Source organism: Callithrix jacchus, chromosome X (genome assembly GCF_049354715.1).
Source record: "Callithrix jacchus isolate 240 chromosome X, calJac240_pri, whole genome shotgun sequence".
Lineage (NCBI taxonomy): Eukaryota > Metazoa > Chordata > Mammalia > Primates > Cebidae > Callithrix > Callithrix jacchus.
In genome coordinates, this window is record NC_133524.1 from 60,174,086 (window position 1) to 60,197,980 (window position 23,895).

At 43.6% G+C, this 23,895-nt stretch overlaps 1 protein-coding gene across 49 annotated transcripts in view; it reads right to left on the reverse strand.

The window, feature by feature from the left end:
- Nucleotides 1-23,895, reverse strand: part of LOC128930681 (uncharacterized) — a 159,307-nt gene that overhangs the window by 27,838 nt on the left and 107,574 nt on the right. For 6 of the 49 annotated variants that reach the window (XR_013531464.1, XR_013531465.1, XR_013531466.1 and 3 more), the window contains one exon: nucleotides 6,526-9,044. The exons of 39 other annotated variants lie outside the window; for them this stretch is intronic. The gene's annotated coding sequence lies outside the window, so the exon portion shown is untranslated. Of the gene's footprint in view, nucleotides 1-6,525; nucleotides 9,045-11,203; nucleotides 11,364-13,527; nucleotides 13,681-23,895 lie in introns of those variants that run through there. 4 more of the 49 variants (XR_013531461.1, XR_013531459.1, XR_013531462.1 and 1 more) reach the window with 2 other exon arrangements.

Genomic DNA, 23,895 nt, shown 5'->3' on the forward strand with positions numbered 1-23,895 from the left:
GAGTATAATGGTGCAAACATGGTTCGCTGCAGCCTCAACCTCCCAGGCTGAAGCAATCCTCCCGCTTCACTTCCCGAGCATCTGGGACCACAGGCACGTACCAACACACCTGGATATTTTTGTAGTTTTTGTAGAAATGGAGTTCACCATATTGCTCAGGCTGGCCTCAAACTGTTGGGCTCAAGCATTCCACCTACCTTGACCTCTCAAAGCAAAAGTTACTTTTATAAACACATTTATTTAGGTTTTCAAAAAGAGTTGACTTATAGCACACAAACAGGTCTTCAATACCAACCACTAGGAAATGCACATTAAAACCACAGTAAGATATCACTACATATGTATTAGAACCATTAAAATAAAATATATTGATAATATCAAATATTGCTGAGGGTACAGACAAAACTAAATCTCTCATACATTGCTGGTGGGAATATGAAATGGTACAGACAGTCTGGAAAATAGTTTGGCAGTTTATTTAATTAAACTTACACCTCAACATATGACCCAGCAATTGCTTCTGGGCATTTGTACCAGAAAGTAAAACAAACTGATGTCTGCGTAAGAAATTCATATAGGATTGTTCATGGCAGATTATTTGCAATAGCCCCAAACTGGAAACAACCAAATACCCCTCAATAGGTGAATGGTTAAGCAAACTGATACAACCGTTCTATGAAGTACTATTCAGCAATATAAAGGGGGCCAGGCATGGTGGCTCATGGCTGTGATCCCAGCACTTTGGGCAGATCACTTGAGGTCAGGAGTTCGAGAACAGACAGGCCAACACGGTAAAACCCTGTCTCTACTGAAACAAACAAAAAGGAGCAGACACAGTGGCTCATACCTGTAATCCCAGCACTTTGGGAGGCTGAGGCAGGCAGATTGCCTGAGGTCAGGAGTTTGAGACCAGCCTGGCCAAAAGGGCAAACCCAAACTCTACTAAAAATACAAAAAAATTAGCTGAGCATGGTGGCGGAAACCTGTAATCTCGGCTGCTCAGAGGCAGGAGAATTGCTTGAATTTGGGAGGTGGAGGTTGCAGTGAGCCGAGATTACACTACTGCACTCCAGCCTGGGCAACAAGAGCAAAACTCCAACTCAAAAAAAAAAATAGCCAGGCGTGGTGGTGGGTGCCTGTAATCCCAGCTACTTGGGAAGCTGAGACAGGAGAATCGCTTGAACCCAGGAGGCAGAGGTTGCAGTGAGCAGAGATTGTGCCACTGCACTCTAGCCTGGGTGACAGAGCAAGACTGTCTCAAAAAAAAAAGCAATGAAAAGAAACATGCAAAACTTGGATGGATCTCAAAGGGCATTTGTTGAGTTAAAAAAAAAAAGCCAAGCTCAAAAGGCCACATACTGTGTTATTCCATTTATATAATTTTGTTGTTGTTGGGTTGGCTTTTGTTCTGTTTTTGAGATGAAGTCTCACTCTGTGGCCCAGAGTGGAGTGCAGTGGCGTGATCTCAGCTCACTGAGCTTGTGCCTCCCAGGTTCAAGTGATTCTTGTGCCTCAGCCTCCCAAGTAACTGTGAGTACAGGTGCCACCACACCTGGCTAATTTTTGTATTTTTAGTAGAGACAGGGTTTTGCCATGTTGGCCAGGCTGGTCTCAAACTCCTGGCCTTAACTGATCTACCCGCCTTGGCCTCCCAAAGTCCTAAGATTATAGGTGCCAGCCACCATGCCAAGGCTTCATTCATTCACTCATTCATTCAAACAGAGTTTCTCCCTGTCTCTCAGGCTGAACTGCAGTGGCAGGATCTCAGCTCACTGTAGCCTCCACCTCCCATGTTCAAGTGATTCTCCTGCCTCAGCCTGCCACATAGCTGGAACTACAAGCTCGTGCCACCATGCCTGGCTAATTTTTGCATTTTATAATGTTCTTGAAGTGACAAGATTATAAAGACAAAAAGCAGGTTAGTGGTTGCCAGAAGTAGGAATAGTGGAGGGGAAGAGGTAGAAACGGCAGAGGAATAGCAGGAGGGGGATTTTTTTGTGGTGGTGGAACAGTTCTGTGTCTTGATTGTAGCGGTGGTTACAGAAGTCTACATATGTGATAAAATGGCTTCAACCTGCACACCTGACATTCTTTGATATTGTTTTACACAATACAGAATAGAACCTTTGGAGGAAACTGAGTGAAGAGTACCTGAACCCTCTTTGTACCAACTTTGACATGTCCTCTAAATCTATATTTCCAAATAAAAGGTTGATATTGTAAAACTTGCTTTAGAATTAAATAAAAATAATATTGATTGTATGCAAGCCTGGCAAAAGCTTTGACACACTGAATGACTGGCATCTCTAATTCATTCCATGCACAGTTACCCCTGGCCAGGCCCTGTCCTAGGCTAGGTCACCTGCTGGAAGATAGAACTCTGGACTCTCTCCTGCTTGGCTTTGGGGTAGAGATGCCAGATATAATGTAGGCCACCAAGTGAAATTTAGATTTCTCATCACAAATGAATAATTTTTAGTATTTACCATATTTAGAACATACTTATGCTAAAATTCTTTTTTCACCATCTACACAGATGTTGATATTTTTCTAAATTCTTTAATGTATGTATATAGTTACTTTAAAGTTCTTGCCTGATAATTCCAATGTGTGAGTCATTTATGATTTGTTTTGTTTTGTTTTGTTTTGTTTTCTGAGATGGAGTTTCACTCTTTTAGCCCAGGCTGGAGTGCAATGGCACCATCTCGGCTCACTGCAACTCTGCCTCCCAGGTTCAAGCAATTCTCCTATTTCAGCCTCCCAAGTAGATGGAACTAAAGTTGCATGTCACCACGCACTGCTAAGTTTTATATTTTTAGTAGAGAAGTGGTTTCACCATGTTGGCCGGGCTGGTCTTAAACTCCTAACCTCAGGTGATCCACCCACCTTGGTCTCCCAAAATGCTGGTGAGCCTTGGTGGCCAGCCCTTTTTTTTTTAGACAAAGTCTCACTCCATCTTCCAGGTTGGAGTGCAGTGGCATGACCTCATGTCACTGCAACCCCTGCCTCCCAGGATCAAGCCATCCTTCCACCTCAGCCTTCCAAGTAGCTGGAACCACAGGCACGTGCCACCAGCAGTCCTGACTTGTTTTGAATAAGACAGTTTTTCCACAGATGGGGTGAGGGGAAAGTGGTTACGGTATGAAACTGTTCCACTTCAGATCACCAGGCATTAGACTGTCATAAAGAGTGCAAAATGTAGATACCTCGCATGTGCAGTTCACAGTAGGGTTCACGCTCCTATGAGAATATAATGCCTGCTGATCTGACAGGAGGTACAGCTCAGGCAGTGATGCTCCCTACCCACCGCTCAGCTCCTGTTGTGCAGCTTGGTTCCTAACAGGTCACCGACTGGTACCAGTCCCCAGCCTGGGGGTTATGGACACCTGCACACTACCACACCCAGCTCATTTTGGAATTTTTAGTAGAGATGAGGTTTTGCCCTGTTGTCCAGGCTGGTCTCCAAGTCTTGAGCTCAAGTGATCTACCTGCCTTGACCTCCAAAAGTGCTGGGATTACAGGCATGAGCCACCATGCATGGTTGAGTCTGTTCATATTGACTGGTTTTCTCTTAATTTTAGGATATATTTTCTTGCTTTTTCACATGTCTAGTAAATATTTCTTAATCTGTTGGACATTGTGAACACTGATTGAACAGATGCGGATTATGCTATCTAGTGTTGAGTTTTGTTTTGGCAGGGAATTAAATTACTGATGGGTTAATTGATCATGTGTGTCAAGACTACATTTTAGGTTTTGTTAGGGGGAGCTGTTTTTCATTTTGCCCTTATTCCTAAAGAATCTTCTTTAATCCCAAGGCATGGCCTTCTAGGTCCTCCTGTGAATGTCTAGATTATTCATCAAGACCTGAGACTCCAAGAGTGGAGACTCTGGCTGAGCCAGAATTCAGATGTATCTCCAGCATCTGTGAGCACTGAAATAGCTGTTTAGCTTTCAGCTTCCCATCAGCTGTTCTCTGCTAGGCCTTGCAGAGTCTCAGTCTGCACATTCATAGCCTGGGATTTGGCCAAGGACCTGCAGAGACCTTTGTAAGATTTCTGGGGCTCCTTCTCTGCAATACCGTCCTCTCTGATACTCTGCCACACACATTTCAGCAGCAATGAGTGCAGTCTGTTTCCTCCACCAAACAAGACTGATACTCTCGGCCTGGACTCTTGCTTCCTCATGCTGTGATTGAGGGTTTGGAAACTTTCTCCACCAGAAAAATGTAGCAGTGACTTCATGTGATTCCCTTCTCTCAGATTGTACCTTAAACTGCCTATGACCCAGGGCCTGAAGACAATTTCTTCATGTACTTTGTGTAGCTTTGTAGTTGTTTATGCTGGGAGTCTATCATCGATACAGTTACTCCATCATGCCTACAATTAGAAGTACTATTAATATTGTATTTATTCTATTCTAAAAGTAGAGACGATAAAGACCAACAATTCTAAGAAAAATGAAAAAAGTATATGAAAGATCACGGAAAAATGAAAAATGCCACTGACACACAGGAAAAAATGTTTAGCTTCGATGATAATAAGATACAATTTAGGCTGGGTGCAGTGGCTCACACCTGTAATCCCAGCACTTTGGGAGGCTGAGGTGGGAGGATGGCTTGAGGGCATGAAGTGGAGGTGGCAGTGAGCTGAGATGTTCCACTTTGGGTGACAGAGCGAGATTAAAAAAAAAAGATACAAATGTAAACAACATCCTGCAACCTCTACATGTGGCCATGATGGATAACAGAGACCAGATTTACCTTCCACCTTGAACAACTAGAAAAATGGAACAAAATCTATAAAACAATAATTTTCAGACACTGGAGAATAGGTTGAGCAGAACTATGATCCCTGAAAGAAGGTGAACCCTGCAATGTCCTCGGTTTACTGCTGGACACAATTTATAGGCTCCATCACAGGGAGGGGGAATCCAAAGTCCAGTGATCTTGGTGGATTGAGGAGACAAAGATCAGAGCTTGAGAAGCTCTTCAAGGCCGGTAGAATTTGTGAGATAGAGTACCAGAGAGGAGGTGGGAGAAGAGAGAACACGTGCACTCTGGAGAGCTGTGGAAGGTGCCCTGAAGCCTTTGGCTCAGGGCAGATATAGACATGTGAGAAGAAAGTAGCCAGGGAAAGAATCACCAGAAAACAGAGCAAAGAATCTCCAGAGCTCACAATGGGCTAGAGAGAATTCATATTCTCGTAAGTCAGAATAAAAACACCTCATAATACTTAGGAATTGGAAGAGAATCTTTAGAAAAGTATTGCCTGAACAGTGGGGCTAAATAAAGCCTTCTCTGAAACTGCCTTAACAAAGATTAAAAGCAAACCTTGAGTAGATAAATCCAACTCATTTCAAGTAACTTAACTAGTGCTGGAACAGAGTCCCACACCATTTAAAGGGAAAAAAATCCAGCAATCACAACACAAAACACAATGTCTATCAGTTAATAAAAAATTACCACACAATGAACAGGTGTAGTGGCTCACACCTGTAATTCCAGCAATTTGGGAAGCCGAGGCAGGCAGATTGCCTGGGGACAGGGGTTTGAGACTAGCCTGGCCAACATGGTGAAATCCTATCTCTACTAATAATATAAAAATTAGCTGGGCGTGGTGGTACGCACCTGTAGTCTGAGCTATTTGGGAGGCTGAGACATGAGAATCACTTGAACCTGGGAGATGGAGATTGCAGTGAGCCAAATCACACCACTGCACTCCAGCCAAAGTGACAGTAAGACCCTGTCTCCAAAACAAAACCAAACAAACAAACAAAAAGGCAAAAATAGGGCCTATAACCAGGAGAGAAATAAATCAATGGAAATAGGCCTAGAAATGACAGAGATGGTGTAATTAGCAGACAAGGAAATTTAAAAACATGTTATAAATGTAATATGCTCCATATGTTTAAGAAGGCTAGAAAAATCTGAACAAGATGAGAAGACAGAAATGGAAGATATTTTGAAACACACACACACACACACACACACACACAGCCTGGGTGTGGTGGCTCACACCTGTAATCCCAGCACTTTGGGAGGCTGAGCCACAAGGATTGCTTAAGCCCAGGAGTTCAAGACCAGCCTGGGCAACACAGGGAGACGTAGCTCTATAAATAACTCAAAACTTAGCCAGGCATGGTGGCACACACCTGTAGTCCCAGCTACTCAGAAGGCTGAGGCAGGAGGATCACCTGAACACAGGAGGTCGAGGTTGCAGTGAGCTGTGATTGCACCACTGCACTCCAGCCTGGGCAACATAGTGAGACCTGTCTCAAAATAAAACAAAAAGTTACTAGCAATAAAAAAGTTAACTCTGCAGATATGGGATTAAAAGCAGTTTAAAAAAAAACTCAGTGAGGCCAGGTGTGGTGGCTCATGCTTGTAATCATCCCAGCACTTCTTGAGGCCGAGACAGAAGAATTGTTTGAGGCCAGGAGTGTGAGATCAGGCTGGGTAATACAGTGAGGTCGCATCTCTACAAAAAAAAAAAAAAAAAAAAAAGAATAGAATAGAATAGAAAATTTTTGAAAAATTTAATCAAGGCAAAATAAACAAGTTTTCACACAAACAAAAGCCAGGATAGTTACCAGCAGGCAGGCACTATGAGAAGTGTTAAAAGTTCTGTGGTGAGAAGAAAAATGACACTAGACAGAAATTTGGATCTATACAAAGGAATGACCACTGAAGTAATAAATACACGAATGAATATTAAAGATCCTATTTTCTCATTTTTTTGGAAGTCTAGAAATAATTGAGTTTGAGGCAAAAGTAGTAACATTGTGGGGTTTATAATGTGTAGAAGTAAAATGGTGACAAGTATAGCACAAGGAACAAGAGGGGTAAGAATACTGTCATTATAAGGTGACAGTCACAGTTGAGGGAGGTAATAAATCTGTGATTCCACCTGGAATACTGCATTGCTCCTGGAAGTGGGAAAGAGGTGGTTTCAGAGATGTCCCCCTGGCTATTCCTACTATTGTGGCTCCTACCCACAGGTCAGGGAGAAAAGTCAGATCTCTGTTCACTTCTGAGCATACTTCTATCAATTGCATATTTACAGACAGAGAAATGACAACTGGATGGGGCTGTGGCCTCTTCATCCAGGGTTCCATTTATTATCTTCACTTATCCTCAGTCTTGTTGGGGAGGGGCCATGATGGCACTGTGTGTCTGAGGGTATTAGGGTCAGCTCTAATCTTGAATTAATGGCCCTCAAACAGTCTGGGTATTTTCCATTTCATCAGCTACAGTTACTTTCATCAATGACCCCAGATCCCTTTGGAGAAGGACTGAGGTAACAATTACTAAATGTCGTGTGGTAATGTTGCAGGATTTTTTTTCGAGAATACCTAGCATTCCCTACAACTGATGAGCTATAGGTCTCAGTTGTCTCAGTCTGAAAACTGGGTGGGAAATGGCAGTTCTTTGCTGCAGGCTTCTGTGTGCCAGATCTTCTTCTTCTTGTTTCCTGAATATACAAATCAAGGAATATCCTAGGCCTCACACCTGTAATACTGACAATTTGGGAGGCGAAGCAGGAGGACGGCTTGAGCTCTGGAATTTGAGACCATTCTGGGTAACATTGCAAGAACTCATCTTTACTAAAAATGTTAAAAACCAGGCACGGTGGTGTTTGCCTATAATCCCAGCTACTTGGGAGACTGCGATGGGAGGATCGCTTGAGCCCCGGAGCTTGCAGCTGCAGAGAGCTATGATTGTGTCACTGCACTCCGCACTGGACAACAGAGTAAAATCCTGTCTCAAAAAAAAAAAAAATGCCCTAGTCAACTGTCTATATAACTCGCCCCAGGAATGCTGTCAGTTTTTAGCCAACATAACAGATCCCTGGAGATCAAGGCATCCTGGTAATCCCTCTAGCCTTGCTACCAATTAAGTCAATAACATCCACCTTGTTGATGATGGTGATGTGCCACCACCTGGCATCTGCTGCTCTGGCCTTCCACCATTCCCACTGACAACACGAAGCCTGGTCTCACCGTGGCATCTCCTCTTCTCCATCCTGGCCTACAAAGTATAGTGCCAGAGTCTCTCAAAGATTTGGGTGCCCTTCACACTAGTGCCTTCCTTGTGAACCTAGAGAAGGGAGCTCCTGTGAGCCCTCCAAGGGCACATAGTCAAGTGGTGGATTCTGAATCTGCTGGCACATAATCAAGCATTCCAACATTCCTACCTCCCTGTACTTTCTGGCTTCTTTGATGCTTTGCGAATGCATTTCTATAATTTCACCGCATTTCTATAAGCTCACCTAACTCACTGCAGCAACTGTTACATCCACATTTCAAGGAGCCACTCCAGCATTGTGTGAGATCCCCAGGCATCCTTGCCAAGCCATTAAATCCTGAGAGTGCTCCCAGGTCAGTGTATTCTCATGTACACAGCCTTTAGTTTCCCCCTAGTCCGACAGCCTTATGTCCACTCCTCCACCTCCTCTCCCAGATTCTGTCAATACACACTAGGCAGCTCCTGCAACATTTTTGGCAGAAAAAAAATCATTTTCCCAGAGCAGATTGTGCTTGTAACCTTGGGCCATGATGAGGAACAACCACAGCCTGGTGTCAATGTGGGACAGCAATGACGACACACTTCATCCTGCTGGAGGGCCTTGCTGGAGGCTTTTTGCCTAGTCTCCAGACAAGGGGCAGCAGTCCTTCTCTTAGCAAGGAAAGGGGGCTACTTCTTTTAGCCCAAAGCATTCAGTGGAAACTGGAGGCTCAAAGTTCTTAGATGTAGCCACTTAAGTTTCCCCATATCAGATATCAGGATCCCATTGCTCTTTTTCACACAAACAAAAGCCAGGATATTCACCAGCAGGCCTGCACTATGAAAAGTGTTAAAAGCAGTTCTTTGGTAAGAAGAAAAATGCCCCAGGGTTCCAGAGGGCAGGACCGAGGATGGTGGGAGGAGCCCAGCCTGGGCAGCCATGATGTGTACACCACTCTTGATCTGTCTCCTGGAACTTGAGGTTGCAGTGAGCTGTGATTGCACCACTGCACTCCAGCCTGGGCAATGTAGTGAGACCCTGTCTCAAAATAAAACAAAAAAGAATTACTAGAGATGAAAAAGTTAACTCTGCAGATATAGGATTAAAAGCAGTTAAAAAACTCAATGAGGCCAGGTGTGGAGGCTCACACCTGTGATTATCCCAGCACTTTGGGAGGCCAAGGCTGAAGGTTTGCTTAAGGGCAGGAGTTTGAGACCAGTCTGGGCAACACAGTGAGGCCCTTCCCCTCCTTTCCCCTCCCCTCTCTTCTCCATTTTCTTTTCTCTTTTTATCTTTCTTTCTTTCTGAGATGGGATCTCACTCTATCCTCCAGGATAGGATACAGAGATGTGATCTTGGCTCACTGCAACCTCTGCCTCCCGGGTTCAAGCAATTCTCCCACATTAGTCTCCTGGGCAGCTAAGATCACAGGCACATGCTACCACATTTGGCTAATTTTTGTATTTTTTCATAGAAATGGGGTTTCACCATGTTACCTAGGGTGGTCTTGAACTCCTGGACTCAAGTGATCCTTCTGCCTCAGCCTCCAAAAGTGCTGGGATTACAAGTGTGAGTCACTGCACTTAGATCTCCTTTTCCTTAAGTAATTCTAAATAAAAACAAGACTAAATCATAAAATTTGTGATTTGGGGGGAAATGACACAAAACTTCCATGACAGCTGAAATTAAAATAGTTGATTTCTATATTTTCTGCTATGTGTGTGTGTGTGTGTGTTTGTGCATGCACACACGTGCATACTTGTCTAGGTTGGTGCCCTATGTGTGTACTTGCTGTAGGTGTGTCTGACTGCACAATTTCCAGAACACAAAAGCTCTACACAGCCCAATTTCCAAGCAGTCCAGACTGAAGCAGTAGTCTCCTTCTGGGTTTAATTTGAATTAAACTGCCAAGCTGTACTTGCATGGGAAACTGATCATTTTCCGCAAGAAATTTCCAGGCGAGGCCTGTCACCCTCCAGTGTAATTCTAGGCCCTGCTTGGCAGGGGGACTGGCTTTGGCTGGAGGCTGGGTCAAAAGGGCTGCCCTGGAATAGCACCTTCCCATCCCAGGGAAAGAGCTCTGCTGGGAGCATGAGACGGACCAAGAAGACCCATCCATTAGGAAAGTGGCCCTTGGTATGTCCAGTTTTTTGTATTTTTTTTTTCTAAAATGGAGTCTGGCTCTGTAGCTCTGGCTGGAGTGCGGTCATGTGATCTTGGCTCTCTGCAAACTCCACCTCCTGGGTTCAAGCAATTCTCCTGCCTCACTCTCCTGAGTAGCCGGGATTACAGATGTGTGCCACCACATCCAGCTAACTTTTGTATTTTTAGTAGAGACAGGGTTTCACCATGTTGGCCAGGAAGGTCTAAAACTCCTGACCTCATGTGATCCACTTGCCTTGGCCTCCCAAAGCGATGGCATTACAGGTGTGAGCCACCACGCCTGGTCTGTATGCCCAGTTTTAATGAAGGAGGGTGCTTGATGCAATGACCAGTTCTGATTGGGGAACTAGCTGGAGACATGGCATTCATTGTCTTTCCCACATGTGCCCCACCAGGGCCAAAACTTGAGTGGTAAAAAGTTTCAGGAGACATATCAAGATTGGTATACATATCGTGGATGCCCAGGCTGGGTTCCTCCTACCACTCTTCAGTCCTGCCCTCTAGACTCCTGGGCAGGCTGGCAGGAGTTGTTTTTGGGGTCTAGACTTCTGGCCAGGATGCCTATGGCCTCCTAGTATCCATGTGGGGCAGCCTAGTGAAAAGATCCTGAAAGTATGAGAACAGCAATTTATCAAGTGAACCCAAGATGTGACTAAATCTATCTCTGATGGCAAAGACTTCGATGACAAAGATTCTGGCCCATGGAAAGATGGCTCTGAGAATGGCATGTCTGACCACACCCCTCACTCTGACCTTCTGAGCAAATAAGCCCAGGCTTGCTCACAGTTGAGGCTGGAAAAAGACCTCATGGAGACCATGGGATAACTGCAATTCCTGTGTGCCTATCACAGCTGATTCCACCCACACCATCCTCTGCCCAGCCAGCCCAGCTCTAACATGCCCTGCAACTGCAGTTAGGGCTCTTTGGGTGTGTGACAGAAAATTCACTTGAGTTTGCTTAGGCAAGAAGGGAAGTTCATTGGTCAGTAAGTTAGCCACGGGCAGGGCAAGGAACAGATGGGGCTCAGGAATACCTGGACTCAGAATCACCAGTGCTGTTAGGATTTGCAGGCCCCTTCCTTTGTCTGTCTCCTCCTCAGTCTGCAGATCAGTTTTGTGCTCTCAGAGCAACTTTCCCCAGAAAGTTGGAATCAGGCTGTCAATAGCACAAGGCTTCCATCTCCTGGCTTTGCCCTGAAGAAAGATGGAGCTCCCCTCCATTAGTTCCTATTCAGAAAATTCCAGAAGAAAGTTTCTGCTTGGTTTAGTCTGGTCTGGGTTGGCTCGGTAGCTGGGACACTAAAACTGCCAAGCCCTCTAATGTCATGTGGTTGAAGTAGGGAGGGGAAATGTATTAGTTCAGGGTGCCATGCCAAAATACTACAGACTGGGCAGCTCAAACCACACACATTTATTTCTCAGAGTTCTGGAGGCTGGGAAATCCAACATCAAAGTACCCGCAAGGTAGGTTTCATTCTGAGGCCTCTTCTCTTGGTCTGTAGGTGTCTGCCATATTGTGTGCTCACGTGACCTCTTCTTTGCATTTGTATGGAGAGAGTGCACTCTCTGGTGTCTCATCTTATAAGGACACCAATAGTACTGAATCAGGGCCCACCCTTAGGACCTCATTTAACCTTAGTGACTTCCTGAGAGGCCTCATCTTCAACTACAGCCACACAGAGGGTTAGGACTTCAACATGTGAATTTGGAGAAGACAGAGACATTAAGTCCATGCTGGGAAGAAAAACTATTCACAAAAAAAGGGGAGCAGTGGCCAGAAAAGGGGAAAAACAAAACTACAGATGCTCTCCCCATTTCCCCCAATACATAACACACACACACACACAAACACACACACACACACACACACACACACACACACGACCCTGACTTTGCCCTTTCTCCACAAGGCCACTCCCCACCCCATGATTATTTACCTCCTTCCTATCCTGCTCTCTGCAGTTGCCCCTTCCCCTAAGTTGTCCTGTGGCTCACTGAATGCTACACGCAGGTAGGTGCATGTAAATGTAGCCTGGGGCTGAGGTCCTCCTGGACCATGCGTCCTGAGCCCCACCATAGGACTGGGCAGGAAGTGGGTGTGACCCATGTCTACTGTCCTCAGGCAGAGCCTAGCCCTGGGACATGAGCTCAGTGGGTGCTGCAGCTTTGTTGAATTCACCTCTACCTCATCTACTTATAAGGTTCCTAGAGCCTTGATAACTCTGTCCTTGGAAGAAAAGAATGTGATTACTCAGCTCACATGAACCTCCTGGTGGCTTCCCCAACAGAAGGACATAATTTTCTAGTTCAAAAGAGTCTACCAAGTGACTAGCACAGTGAATGAAGAAAGAACTACAACAAGGCACATCACTGGGAAATTCCAGAAAAGGACTAAGAATAAAGAGAAAATTCTGCAACCTTCCAGAGAGAAAAGACAGGTCATATATAAAGAGCCAAGACTCAGAATGACACTGACTTCTTCCTGACAACACCGGGAACTAGAAAACAATAGAGCAATATTTCCCAAGTGAGGAGAAGTTACGTTTAAATTAGAGCATTATTTCCAGCCAAACTATTATTCAGGAGTTGGGGTAGAATAATTCAGAATATGTGAGGGTCAGAAAGCTTGGCTTCCATTCACTCTCTCTCAGGAAGCCACTGGAATATGTGATGCAATACATGAGAGAGTAGACCAGGGAAAAGACAATCTGGGACCAGGAAAAAGGAGATGCACACAGAATAAGCAGCAGGAAATTCACATGATGGTGCAGACATGCCAGGATGCCAGCCATGCCACAGGCTGAGAGCTGAGTCCAGTTTAGAGCAGAAGGATGGAGGGCAAGGGAGAGAGGGAAGCCTCTAGGAAAATAATGGGGCTGATCCAGTGTATCTTCGTTTTTGGATAATTACCACTAGGCATTTGATAGATTGGTTGGAGCATCTGAAAAAAAAATTGGTAATTGGTAAAAATAAATAAATAAATATGCAAATGAAGAGGGAAAATCTGAACAATTATTAACTCCAGGGGAGAAAAGGAAAGAAATGAAACAATTTCAGTGCAGGACTTTTGGTTAGGGAACAATATTTAGATAGCTACAGGAATGTAAATGCTTTTGATTTCATAAGATTATGATCCAGTCAAATTGGTGAAATGGAGCCAAGGAAAATATGACCTCATAAGGGAGGTAAGCCCTATACTGTGCTTCGCCGGAAATAGAAAACAAATCAAGAAATAGCAACAAAGACATTCTTCAGAAATATGATGATAAATACCAGAGGAAATAGCAAAATGAGTTTAAAGTGATGGCCTCTGAGAATTAGGACTCAAAGGCAAGAAAGGAAAAGGCAGAGAAAATGCTTTTTGATATAAGCCTTTTATTACCATTTTGTTTTTCTTTTCTTCTTTTCTTGTTTTACTGAGGATTTCTTGCTCCAGATAGCATCTTTTGCTTAACTCTGCATATCCAGTACTTTGATCAGAATTAAATATAATGTTGCAAGTTCTGGAGACCTGTTACACAGTATGATGACTATAGTTAATAACAACATATACTTGATAATTGCTAAGAGAGTAGACTTTTTGCTTTTATTATTTTTAATCAACACATAATTGTACATATTTATGGGAAATAGAAGAATATTTTTATATATGTATACAATGTGTAATGATTCCGCTGTAATTAGCATCTCCATCACCTCAAACATTTATCATTTCTTGTTTCTGGGAGCATTCAAAATCCACTCTTCTAGCAATTTAAAAATATATAATAATTGTCATTAATTATAGTCACCCTATAGTGCTAAAGACACTAGAACTATGCCTCCTATCTAGCTATACTTTTTTTTCTTCCCCCACTCCCCCTCAAACAGGGTCTCACTCACTCTGTCCCCAAGGCTGGAATGCAGTCACTCATAACTCACTGTAGCCTTGACCTCTTGGGCCCAAGCAATCCTTCCACCTCAGCCGCCCAAGTAGCTGGGACCACAAGCATGCACACCATACCTGGCTAATTTTAAAATTTTTTTGTAGAGATTGGATCTCCCTATATTGCCCAGCCTGGTCTCAAACTCCTGAATCAAGTCATCCTTTCAAAGTGTTAGGATTACAGGTGTGAGCCACTGCACTTATATCTGTTAACCCATTAGCCAACCTTTGGCTACACCCTCCCCTTTACCCATCCTCACCTCTAGTAAACACTATTTGAAGCAAATAGATCTTAAATGTTCTTAACACAAAAACAATAATAAAAGTATGTGAGGTAATTAAAATGTTAATTAACTTGATTTAACCATTTCACAATGTATGTATATATCAAAAGAACACTGTAAATATACACAATTTTTGTCAATTATGCTTTAATAAAGATGGGAGAAGAATTGAATATGATATTAAAACAAAAAACAATTGCAAAACCTAAAGGAAATAAATAATCTAGTTCAGACCCAGCCTTTTACAGATGAGGTCACTGAAGCACCGAGAGGTAAACTGACTTCACTGATTTTACCCAGCAAGTCACCGGCAGAACTTGACCTGAAATCCAAAGACAAGCATTTTCTATTACCTCCAGGTCCTTCAGTCCAGCCCTCTGGGATCTATCTGCCTTGGGAATTGGTATTGGTGACAAAGGGAATATAGAGGAACATGCATAGAGCTCGCCATTTAGATTGACATTCACACCGTGCCAGGGCATCAGCAAGAAACAGTGCAAGCTCCAAGAGTGCTCCCCCCAACCCTTTTCCCCCTCCCCATCCTTTCTCATAAGCAACTTCAGCTAAAGGGTCTGAGAAGAAAAGAGAATCTTATATGACTCTCATAGGGTATAAATGACTCCCACCATGATTTTTATTTTATCAAGACATAACTCCAACAACAGTTTGATGGCTAGGATGCTGGGCAGTAGGATGAAGACAAATGGGAAACTGCCTCAGGTCATGAAGAAGGTAGAGGCATTGAGGCCCTGAGTAATTTCATAAAGAACACCTTAGGAAATGTCCAGCACCATGGTTTCTTATCTTCACAACCCAGGACCCACAAGGCCCCACGTTCTGACAGATTTTGTTTATCAGACGAATTGCACTCAGTCATGCTTCATTTTCCTCAGAGAGTTCCTAGATTATATAGAATTGGTATAATCTTCCCACTCCCCATCAGCCCCACAAAACATTCCATGTTATACAGATCAATATTAGATTTTCATGGTGCTCTTGGCATTTTGCAACTATTGTTCAAGATGGAGACCCAAAAAGAGCACTAGCGTTAGAGTCAAGGACCCGTAGGTTCCAGTTTCAGCTGAGAGACTGTGAGCACATCATTAGCCCACTCTAATCCTATATCCCAGATGTATAATCACCTATGTTCCATCAATTGCAAGGTTGGAGAGAAAAATGCCCACTCTGCCCAGTACACAGTAGGAGCTTAGTAAACTTAAGTTCTCTTGCTTCCTCACTATCCTAATGTATTAGGGGAAAGACAGACATGCGAGGAATGGAACCTGGAAGGCTCCAGTTGTATGCTTCATAATCCTACAATGAAAACTCTGAATTAGGCCTTCCCTCTACAAAATGAGGACAGGAGTGGATAGGAAGAGGAGAAGCTTGACTTTGTCGGTTTAAGCTGGACCTGTCTGATTCTGTATTGCGGGCTTCACTGCGGGTCTAGCTCACTCCCCAGCCTGGGCTTTGCCTGCTCTGAATGTCTTTTGGCCAAGTCCAAGGCTATCCAACGTCAGCTATCCAGGGCAGGGTGGTGGGTAGTGGGATGGGGAGGAGCAGTTCTCCCATATAACCTGCAGGTGGCACCAGAGAAGCGCGGGAGCCGACGATTCCCTTCCAGCCTTCCAGGAGACTGGGCAGGGCGGGGTAGGGTGTGGCAGAGATGGTGCATCACCATCAGCTGGGCAGTGGCACGAGCGCCACTGCGGATCAGTACACACGGTTTGAAATCGATACATGGGCCTTCTGGCTAATTTCGCTTCTTTGGTAGGATGATCATATGCTTTATCATCCAAATCCAGACACTTCGGAGAGTGAAAGGGGCACTATTATAATTGCACTAGGACAGCAGACAAAATCTTAGCTGTACCTTGCAAACCAGAACATATGGTCACCCTATCCTCCGGTCACTTTTCCTTCCTTGTTTCCACTCTTCCTATTTTCTTTTAAAATACACAACATTCTCTTTCCCTGAGCACCATTGTCATTGAAAATGCCCTTGCGATGGGGATATTTTCCACCACACAACATGTGCTTTCACTTCTTGAGTCTGAACAGGCTCTCTGAAGCCACCCCAAAGGCTGGTTTTAACTTTCAGTTAGAAGACTCTGTTCCCTGGCTTACCATCCCCATCACTCAATAATTAAAATTATCAGACATGAAACAGTGACCTTATCTCAACTTTGGTGCCTCTTTGCTAAATTTATTACTGTAATTTTTTTTTCTTTTTGAGACTGTCTCACTGTGCCGCCCAGGCTGCAGTGCAGTGGCGCAATCTCGGCTCACTGCAACCTCCGCCTCCCAGGTTCAAGTGATTATGCTGCCTCAGCCTCCCAAGTAGCTGGTAGTATAGGCACCCACCACCACGCCAGACTAGTTTTTGTATTTTTAGTAGAGATGCAGTTTTACCACTTTGGCCAGTCTGGTCAAAAACTCCTGTCAGGTGATCCGCCCGCCTCAGCCTCCCAAAGTGCTGGGACTACAGGCATGAACCACCGCTCTGGGTCCTATTTCTGTAATTTTGTTCTGGGTGCTCATGTCCTTTATCTCTTTGAATTTGAGTATATTGGTTTATTGATTTCAAGTAGATAAGTCCCATTAAGCAGGATTCTTATATTTCCAAGAACATCCCATTACTCCAACCCCAAATTAGCATGCCATTTATCCCCTTATTTCTGAACCCTCTTAATAGTCTCATAAGCATCCATCCATTGCAAAAGAAATTTTTCTCACTTCCATTTTTAGTTGTTTGATTGCTATCCAAGTAATGATTTGTCTGGGGGAGTCATAAGTAGAGAACTGTGCCCTTATTTTTATAGTTGGATTCTGCTAGTTAATATCTCTCTCTCTGTCATTCTCACATTGCAACAAACAACTATGGGTTTCTGTCTTAACCTAAAATCTAGGTTAGAAATTTGATTTTATGTGAATAAGACATTAATAGATAATATGAGAAGAAAATTTAATTTACTGAAACTTTTCTCAGCTGGGAATGACACTCATGGCCACCAATATGTATGTAAGCAAGCAGAAAATTGGGTTGTAAATATATAAACTCAAAATATTATGTTTAGAGACAAGGTATTTTTTTTTCTTTCTTTTTAGTAAAGTATATTTGCTATGGTTGGAATATTTGTATCTCCTCCAAAATTCATGCTGGAACTTAAACCCCAATGTGATAGTATTAAGAAGTGGAGTCTTTTGGAGATGATTAAGTCATGAAGGAAGAGCCCCCTCATGAATGGGATTAGTGACCTTATAAAACGGAGCTACCTAGCTCGGTTTTTTGTTGTTTTTCTCACCTTTCCACCAGGTTAGGACACAGTGTTTGTCGCCTCTGGCAGACTCAGCATTCAAGGTGCCATCTTGGAAGCAGAGAGCAGCCCTCACTAGACTACAAACATGCTGGCACCTTGATCTTGGACTTCCCAGCCACCAGAACTGTGAGAAATACATTTTTGTTCTTTACCCACTACCCAGTCTCAGATATTTTGTTATAGCCACACAAATGGACTAAGACAGTATCTCACATACAGTGAGGTGCATATACCTTAAGCTACAAATCTGTACTTTTTTTCTTTTAGATGGAGCCTCACTCTGTCGCCAGGCTAGAGTGCAGTGGTGCCATCTTAGCTCACTGCAAACTCCACTTTCTGAGTTCAAGTGATTTTCCTGCCTCTGCCTCCCCGGTAGCTGGGATTACAGGTGCCCACCACCACACCTGGCTAATTTTTGTACTTTAGTAGAGATGGGGTTTCACCATGTTGGCCAGGTTGGTCTTGAACTCCTGACCTCAAGTGATCTGACCGACTTGGCTTCCTAAAGTGCTGGGATTGCAGGTGTGAACCCCCATGCCAGGCCAACTCCATACTATCTGCATATATGCACATTTATTTAACCTTCACTCAGTTCAAGATATAGAATGCTTCCATCACCACAGAGAGTTCCCTAGTGCCCCTTCTCAGTTGCTGTCCTCCTCAAAGTTAACCACAATACTGACCTCTGTCACCACTGATTAGTTTTGTGTGTTCTTGAACTTCATATAAATGGAATCATACAGTATGTGCACGTTTGTGGCTGGCTTCTTTCATTCAACACAATCCTGTGAGAATTAGCCATGTTTTGGGTACTGATAGTTGTTTATTTTTCTGGTTGTGTGGTTTTCCATTTTTCATTTATTATCCTTCTGTATTTATGTCTAACTCAGTGTCTTGTGGAGTCTATTGGTCCTTTTTAGCTAGATTGGTATTAAACATCTTATCAATGGAGCTTAGGAAATCTTCAGAAGAAGAAAGCATAATAACCCAGGCCCCCCAGTCTTAAGTCAAGTTTCCTTATCACACCTGCTTCAGTTGCTCTTTTTTGTGTGGTGTTTTTTTTTTCCTCTCAAAGCTGATGGAAATTAAGAAACCCAAAAGCTCTTCATCATATTATCAGCTTAGGGATGCTTGTCATCAGAATAACAGGGTAGATATTTATAATCTGAAATGTTAAAATAATAGCAAACACATAGCACTAACTGCTGTTCAAAGTACCTTACATATATTATTTATCTCAACACAACTCCGTGAAATACACACTATTATTGCCATCCCCACACATTTTAGATAGGGAAATTGAGACACAGAGAGACCACATAACTTTCCCAAGGTGGTAAAGCTAGGACTTGAACCTTTGTTTTCTTTTTTTGGAGCCTGCACAATTCACCACCACACCATATTGTGTAACGCAATACTTCATGTGGTTAAAGTATTTTCTTCTATTAGCTTGGGAGCATTTTCTGAATAATTTGAATCTTATACATTTGCTTCAAAGAGTACAAGTGAACTGAAATAGAAGATTTCACATAGAATGTGTGGCATTCACAAAGATAAGACTCTCTGGTTTAAATAATAATTATTTGCTTATCTTGTGACTTTTGTCAGGCAGGGCTATAATACGCTGGCCTTATTTTCCTTCCCTTCAATAGGAGGAGATGGGCTGAGAGATAGGCACAATTTATTATAAAATTTCATCACACTTTCCCTCATTATCTGGAAGCTGGAGGCAGGTTTGTGAAATCTTGTTTGACAAAGAGTTGAATGCCACTTGTAGCATAGTAAGTTTTAAAAAGATGGTTTTACTCTCCAATTCTGTTGCACAGGGCCCTGTGAGTTTGGGCAATTAACATATGTGACCAACAGTTTCCTCACAAAGATTATCAGGGTTCTAGAGGAAGTGATCTTCCAGTTGTATTGTGCTGCTAAAGTGCTATATTTCTTTATAGATAAACTAATTAATTCTCGGTCACTTGTCTTTCTTTAGACATTTCTCTGCCTCTTTATGTTGTGCTTTATGTCTCTTTATGCCCAGCCCTGGGTTTTTCCTTCGAACTGAAAGAAAAAGATCATTGAAATTTTCTCTTCCTCAAACTCCTGGGTTCAAGTGATCCTCCCCTGTCTGCCTCCTGAGTAGCTGGCATTACAGGTGTGCACCACTGTACACACACATACATACATACACAAATATGCATATAGACACAGATATCTACATGTGTGCAAAGAGAGACATCAAATATCTACAAATAGTTAATATATATTTATAAATACCAGCACATGTGCATACACACACATATACACATCTTGTTTCCATCTTCTTAGGACTCAGGGCTCTCAGAGAGGGGAAAGAGTATTGTACTATGAGTCAAGGATCGACTCTGCAACCTTGCTCAAGTGTCTTTCTTTTGAGATCTTGCTTATAATCATAAACATCCTTTCCCACCAATTAGGGTTATTTTGAAGATAAAACAAAAAAATAACAGAATGACAGCATGTTGTATAGTAAAAAATAGTAATAATAACCTTGACCAAAAAGAGGTCTGGCCTTTGTCCTAGACACCTGGGAGGTAACTGTCAACATGTAAGAGCTGATAGAAATATCTTTTCTTGGAGATCTTGGATCATGATGGATAGTCTAATAATAAGATTTAGGGTGGGGACTAGCCAGGCCAGGAAAACTGACTATGTCATTTAGAGTCCGGGCTTTAGGGCACCCATGGAGACTGGCAATTGAGAGAATCCACATGGATAATCAAGCATGTCTCTATGATGAAGTTCCAGTAAAAATCTTGAACACTGAAGCTTGAGGGAGCCTCACTGGCTGGGAAAACTCCATGTGTATTGATACATATCAAAACGAGGAAGGTAATGTACTCTGAATGTATGGGGAAGGGATAATGGACACTCCATGCCTGGTGCCCTCCTGGACTCAGCCCTATGCCTTTCTTCCCCTGGCTGATTTGAACCTGTATCCGTTCCATGTAATCAAACCATAACTATAACAGCTTTCTGTGAGTTCTAGCCAGTTCTTAGAGGTGGCTTGAAAAGCAAGCAGAGCTGATCTACTACCTGCTTGAAAAACTATTTTAAAATCCCTAAACCAAAGAAGACCAGAGCTCTCATGAATCTGACCCAACAGATTTCAAAGTCAAAGCTGAGGGCATTTGAAGCCAAAGCCAGACCAGACAGAGATTAGGCTCCTGGGAGGGAACAGGTGCAGTCCTGCTCAGGCTGCAGTGTCCCAGGGCTACAGCTGGGCAAGGGCTGCCTCTGGGTCACAGCCTCTAGGGACAGGAGTTTGGTAAAGGTCAGCTCTCTGATTTGTAGGACTCCGGTGATTAGCTCAGCTGGGAAACTATGTGGTAATGGGAAGAGAATGGTTTTGCTTTTCCAAATCATCCCCACCTGCATGTCTTGATCCACATTGGAACTCAGTGTGGAAACTGCCTTTGAACAGCCTAAGCCTGAAATCTGAGCCATGTGTCCAGGTTCCTGGCCTCCAGCTTTGTTTATGCCTTACCCCTACCCATCACTGATGCCAGATCCATCCTGCCAAATATCCTTTTCATCATGTTACCCTCCCCTCCACCTCATGGCACCTTCTACACAACAGGAAATGTCTCCAACCTCAGCCTGGCATTCAGCCTGGCATTCTTTCTGATGTGGCTCACCTATCACGACTCCATATCTCCCCAAGGGTCCTGCCAAATTGGATCAATATTTTCTATCCATGAGCTGAACTTTCCCACCTTCAAACGGTTGTTTACACTATGTCCTTCCTCTGAATGTTCTCTTCCTTCCTCTCCCTAAATCCAAATGCTATAGACTGAACTGTGTCTCCCCAAAATTCATACGTTGGAGCCCTAACACTTATGCAACTGTATTTGGAAATAGGGCTCTTCAGGGGTAAAGTTACGGAGGGAGGAGGGGCAGAGCAAAATGGCTGAATAGTAGTATCTACCAATCATTCTCCCTGCAGGAAAATTAAATTTAGTGACTGTATACACCAGAAAACCATCTTCATAAGAACCAAAGATCAGGTAAGGACTCACAGTACCTGGCCTTAACTTCATGTTGCTGAAAGAGGCACTCATGAGGGTAGGAAAGACAGTCTTGAAACACCAATGTCACCCCTCCCCGACCCCCAGCAGTGGCCACTGTGGTGCTGGAAGGGAATCTGTGCACTTGGGGAAAGGAGAATGCAGCAACTATGGGACTTTGCATTGAACTCACTGCTTCCCTGTCACAGCAGAAAGCAAAACTCAGGTTCCACCTGCCCATGGAGGGAGCATTTAGACCAGTTCTATCTAGAGGGGTTCACCCATCTCAGTAGTTATGTAGCAGGACAAGCTGCAGAGGAAACCTCCCAGACTCCAGATTTTAAAAAGGAAGTGGCTTTATTCGGCTGGGAGCATAGGCAGACTTGTGTCTCAAGAACTCAGCTCCCCAACAACAAAAAAAAATCCTAGCCCTTTTAAAGGCTTACAATTCTAGAAAGTACTTACGAGAGGGTTGTGATGGATGAAGTACGCGTGGGGTACTTGACCAGGCAGGGGGTTGAGCAAGATTGAGCAAGAACAAAGGAGGGTGTTTCTCCATATTCTGCCTGGGATCTGTAGATAGGAGTGCAATTAAGGGTGGGGGGTTTAATCTTTAATCTCCAGGCCTGGTCAGTGGGGGACAGCCAACTTTGCCACTGACCTTGTGCCTGCTACATCTCAACTTTTATTTCCTACTCCTCTGAGACTGAGAGGTGAGACCCCCTCCCCTCCTCTCACTTCCCAGCCTCCACCTCCTCCAGCCCTCCTGATGGGAAGGAGGGTTAAAAAGAAAAACTAAAATACCAAAGAGTTGGGAAGATGACTCCCTTTTTAGTTCCCAGCATCCCTGCTATCTGTAAGTCTTGAAAGAGCTGTAAATGAATATTATCCCTACCGGCTGGAGCCTGGCACTGGGTCATGCCCCCACATCTGCACTGCCCAGGCTCCCTCCTGTAAACACCTCTGCCAACTAATAATTTACTGCCTTTGTCTTGTCTCTGTAAGCCCCCTCCCCTGACTATTCCCGCTCACGATGCATATGAATTAGCAAATCAATGAAGCCAAAAGATTGTAAGATCAGATGTCCAGCCAATGGACAATGACATAGTTTCACCTCAGTTTCCCCTATAGCATTGTAAGCCTATAAAAGGGGAGAGAAGCTGCTGCTTGGGGAGCTCAGTGAATGAGACTATAGCTCCCCGCAGCTCCTGGTCAAATAAAAAGCCACTTCCTTCCTCAGTTCTAAACCTCAAGAGGTTTGCTTCTCACTGCTCCTGCTTCAAGACAAGAGACAGGAAAGAGGAGTTGTAGCAGGACATGCCACAGACAAAAACCTCTCAGACACCAGGTTTGTGAAGGAAGTGGCTTTTTAGTTGGCCCATAGTCTCGGCAGACTCACATCTCAAGAAATGTGCTCCCCAACTAGAAAATCCTGGTCTCTTTTAAAGGCTCACAATCTTAGAGGGTACATGTGAGAGGGTCGTGATCAATGAATTAAGAGACGGGTACGTGACTTAGGTGGGGTCTGATCATGATTAAGCAAGAATAATGCCTTCCAGGGACTATTCCTCCATACCGTGCCTCTGATCTATAGACAGGATAGAAATGAGGGTGCGGGGTTTAATCTTTAACCTCCAGGTCCAGCTAGTGGCACCAATTTTGTCTCCTCCATTGCCCTTGTGCCTTCTATTTTCAACTTTTACTTCTTTTGAAACACAATGTAGAAGGCTAAGGGAAAATGGTCTTAGAAGCTTAAGAGGAAAGGGTCTCCTTCCTCAAGGTCTCTTCCCTGAGTTTAGATGGCTTGAGACTTGAGTTTTGACAAGTCTTGGCATGGCAGATGTTAAAACTTAAAATGTAATCTGAATAAAGAGACCCTCCCAAACAGGCTTTGTGTGAGCCACATGGCTGTTTATTCACCCAGGTGCTGGTGGACTTAGGCCGAAAAGGGTATCAGTGAAGGGTGGTGGGATAGGAGTTGTTTTACAAGTTGTAGGGAAGGCAGTGGAAAGTTAACAAAAGTTATTTTACAGTGGCTTTCTGCAAGCTGGGAGGGGGCCATAGGGTGTAAGGTTACTTACAATGTCCAATGGACTTGTCAATTGAGGGCAGAATAAGAATACAAGAATGTCTCCGGTTAGATAGGGGCTGCAGGGG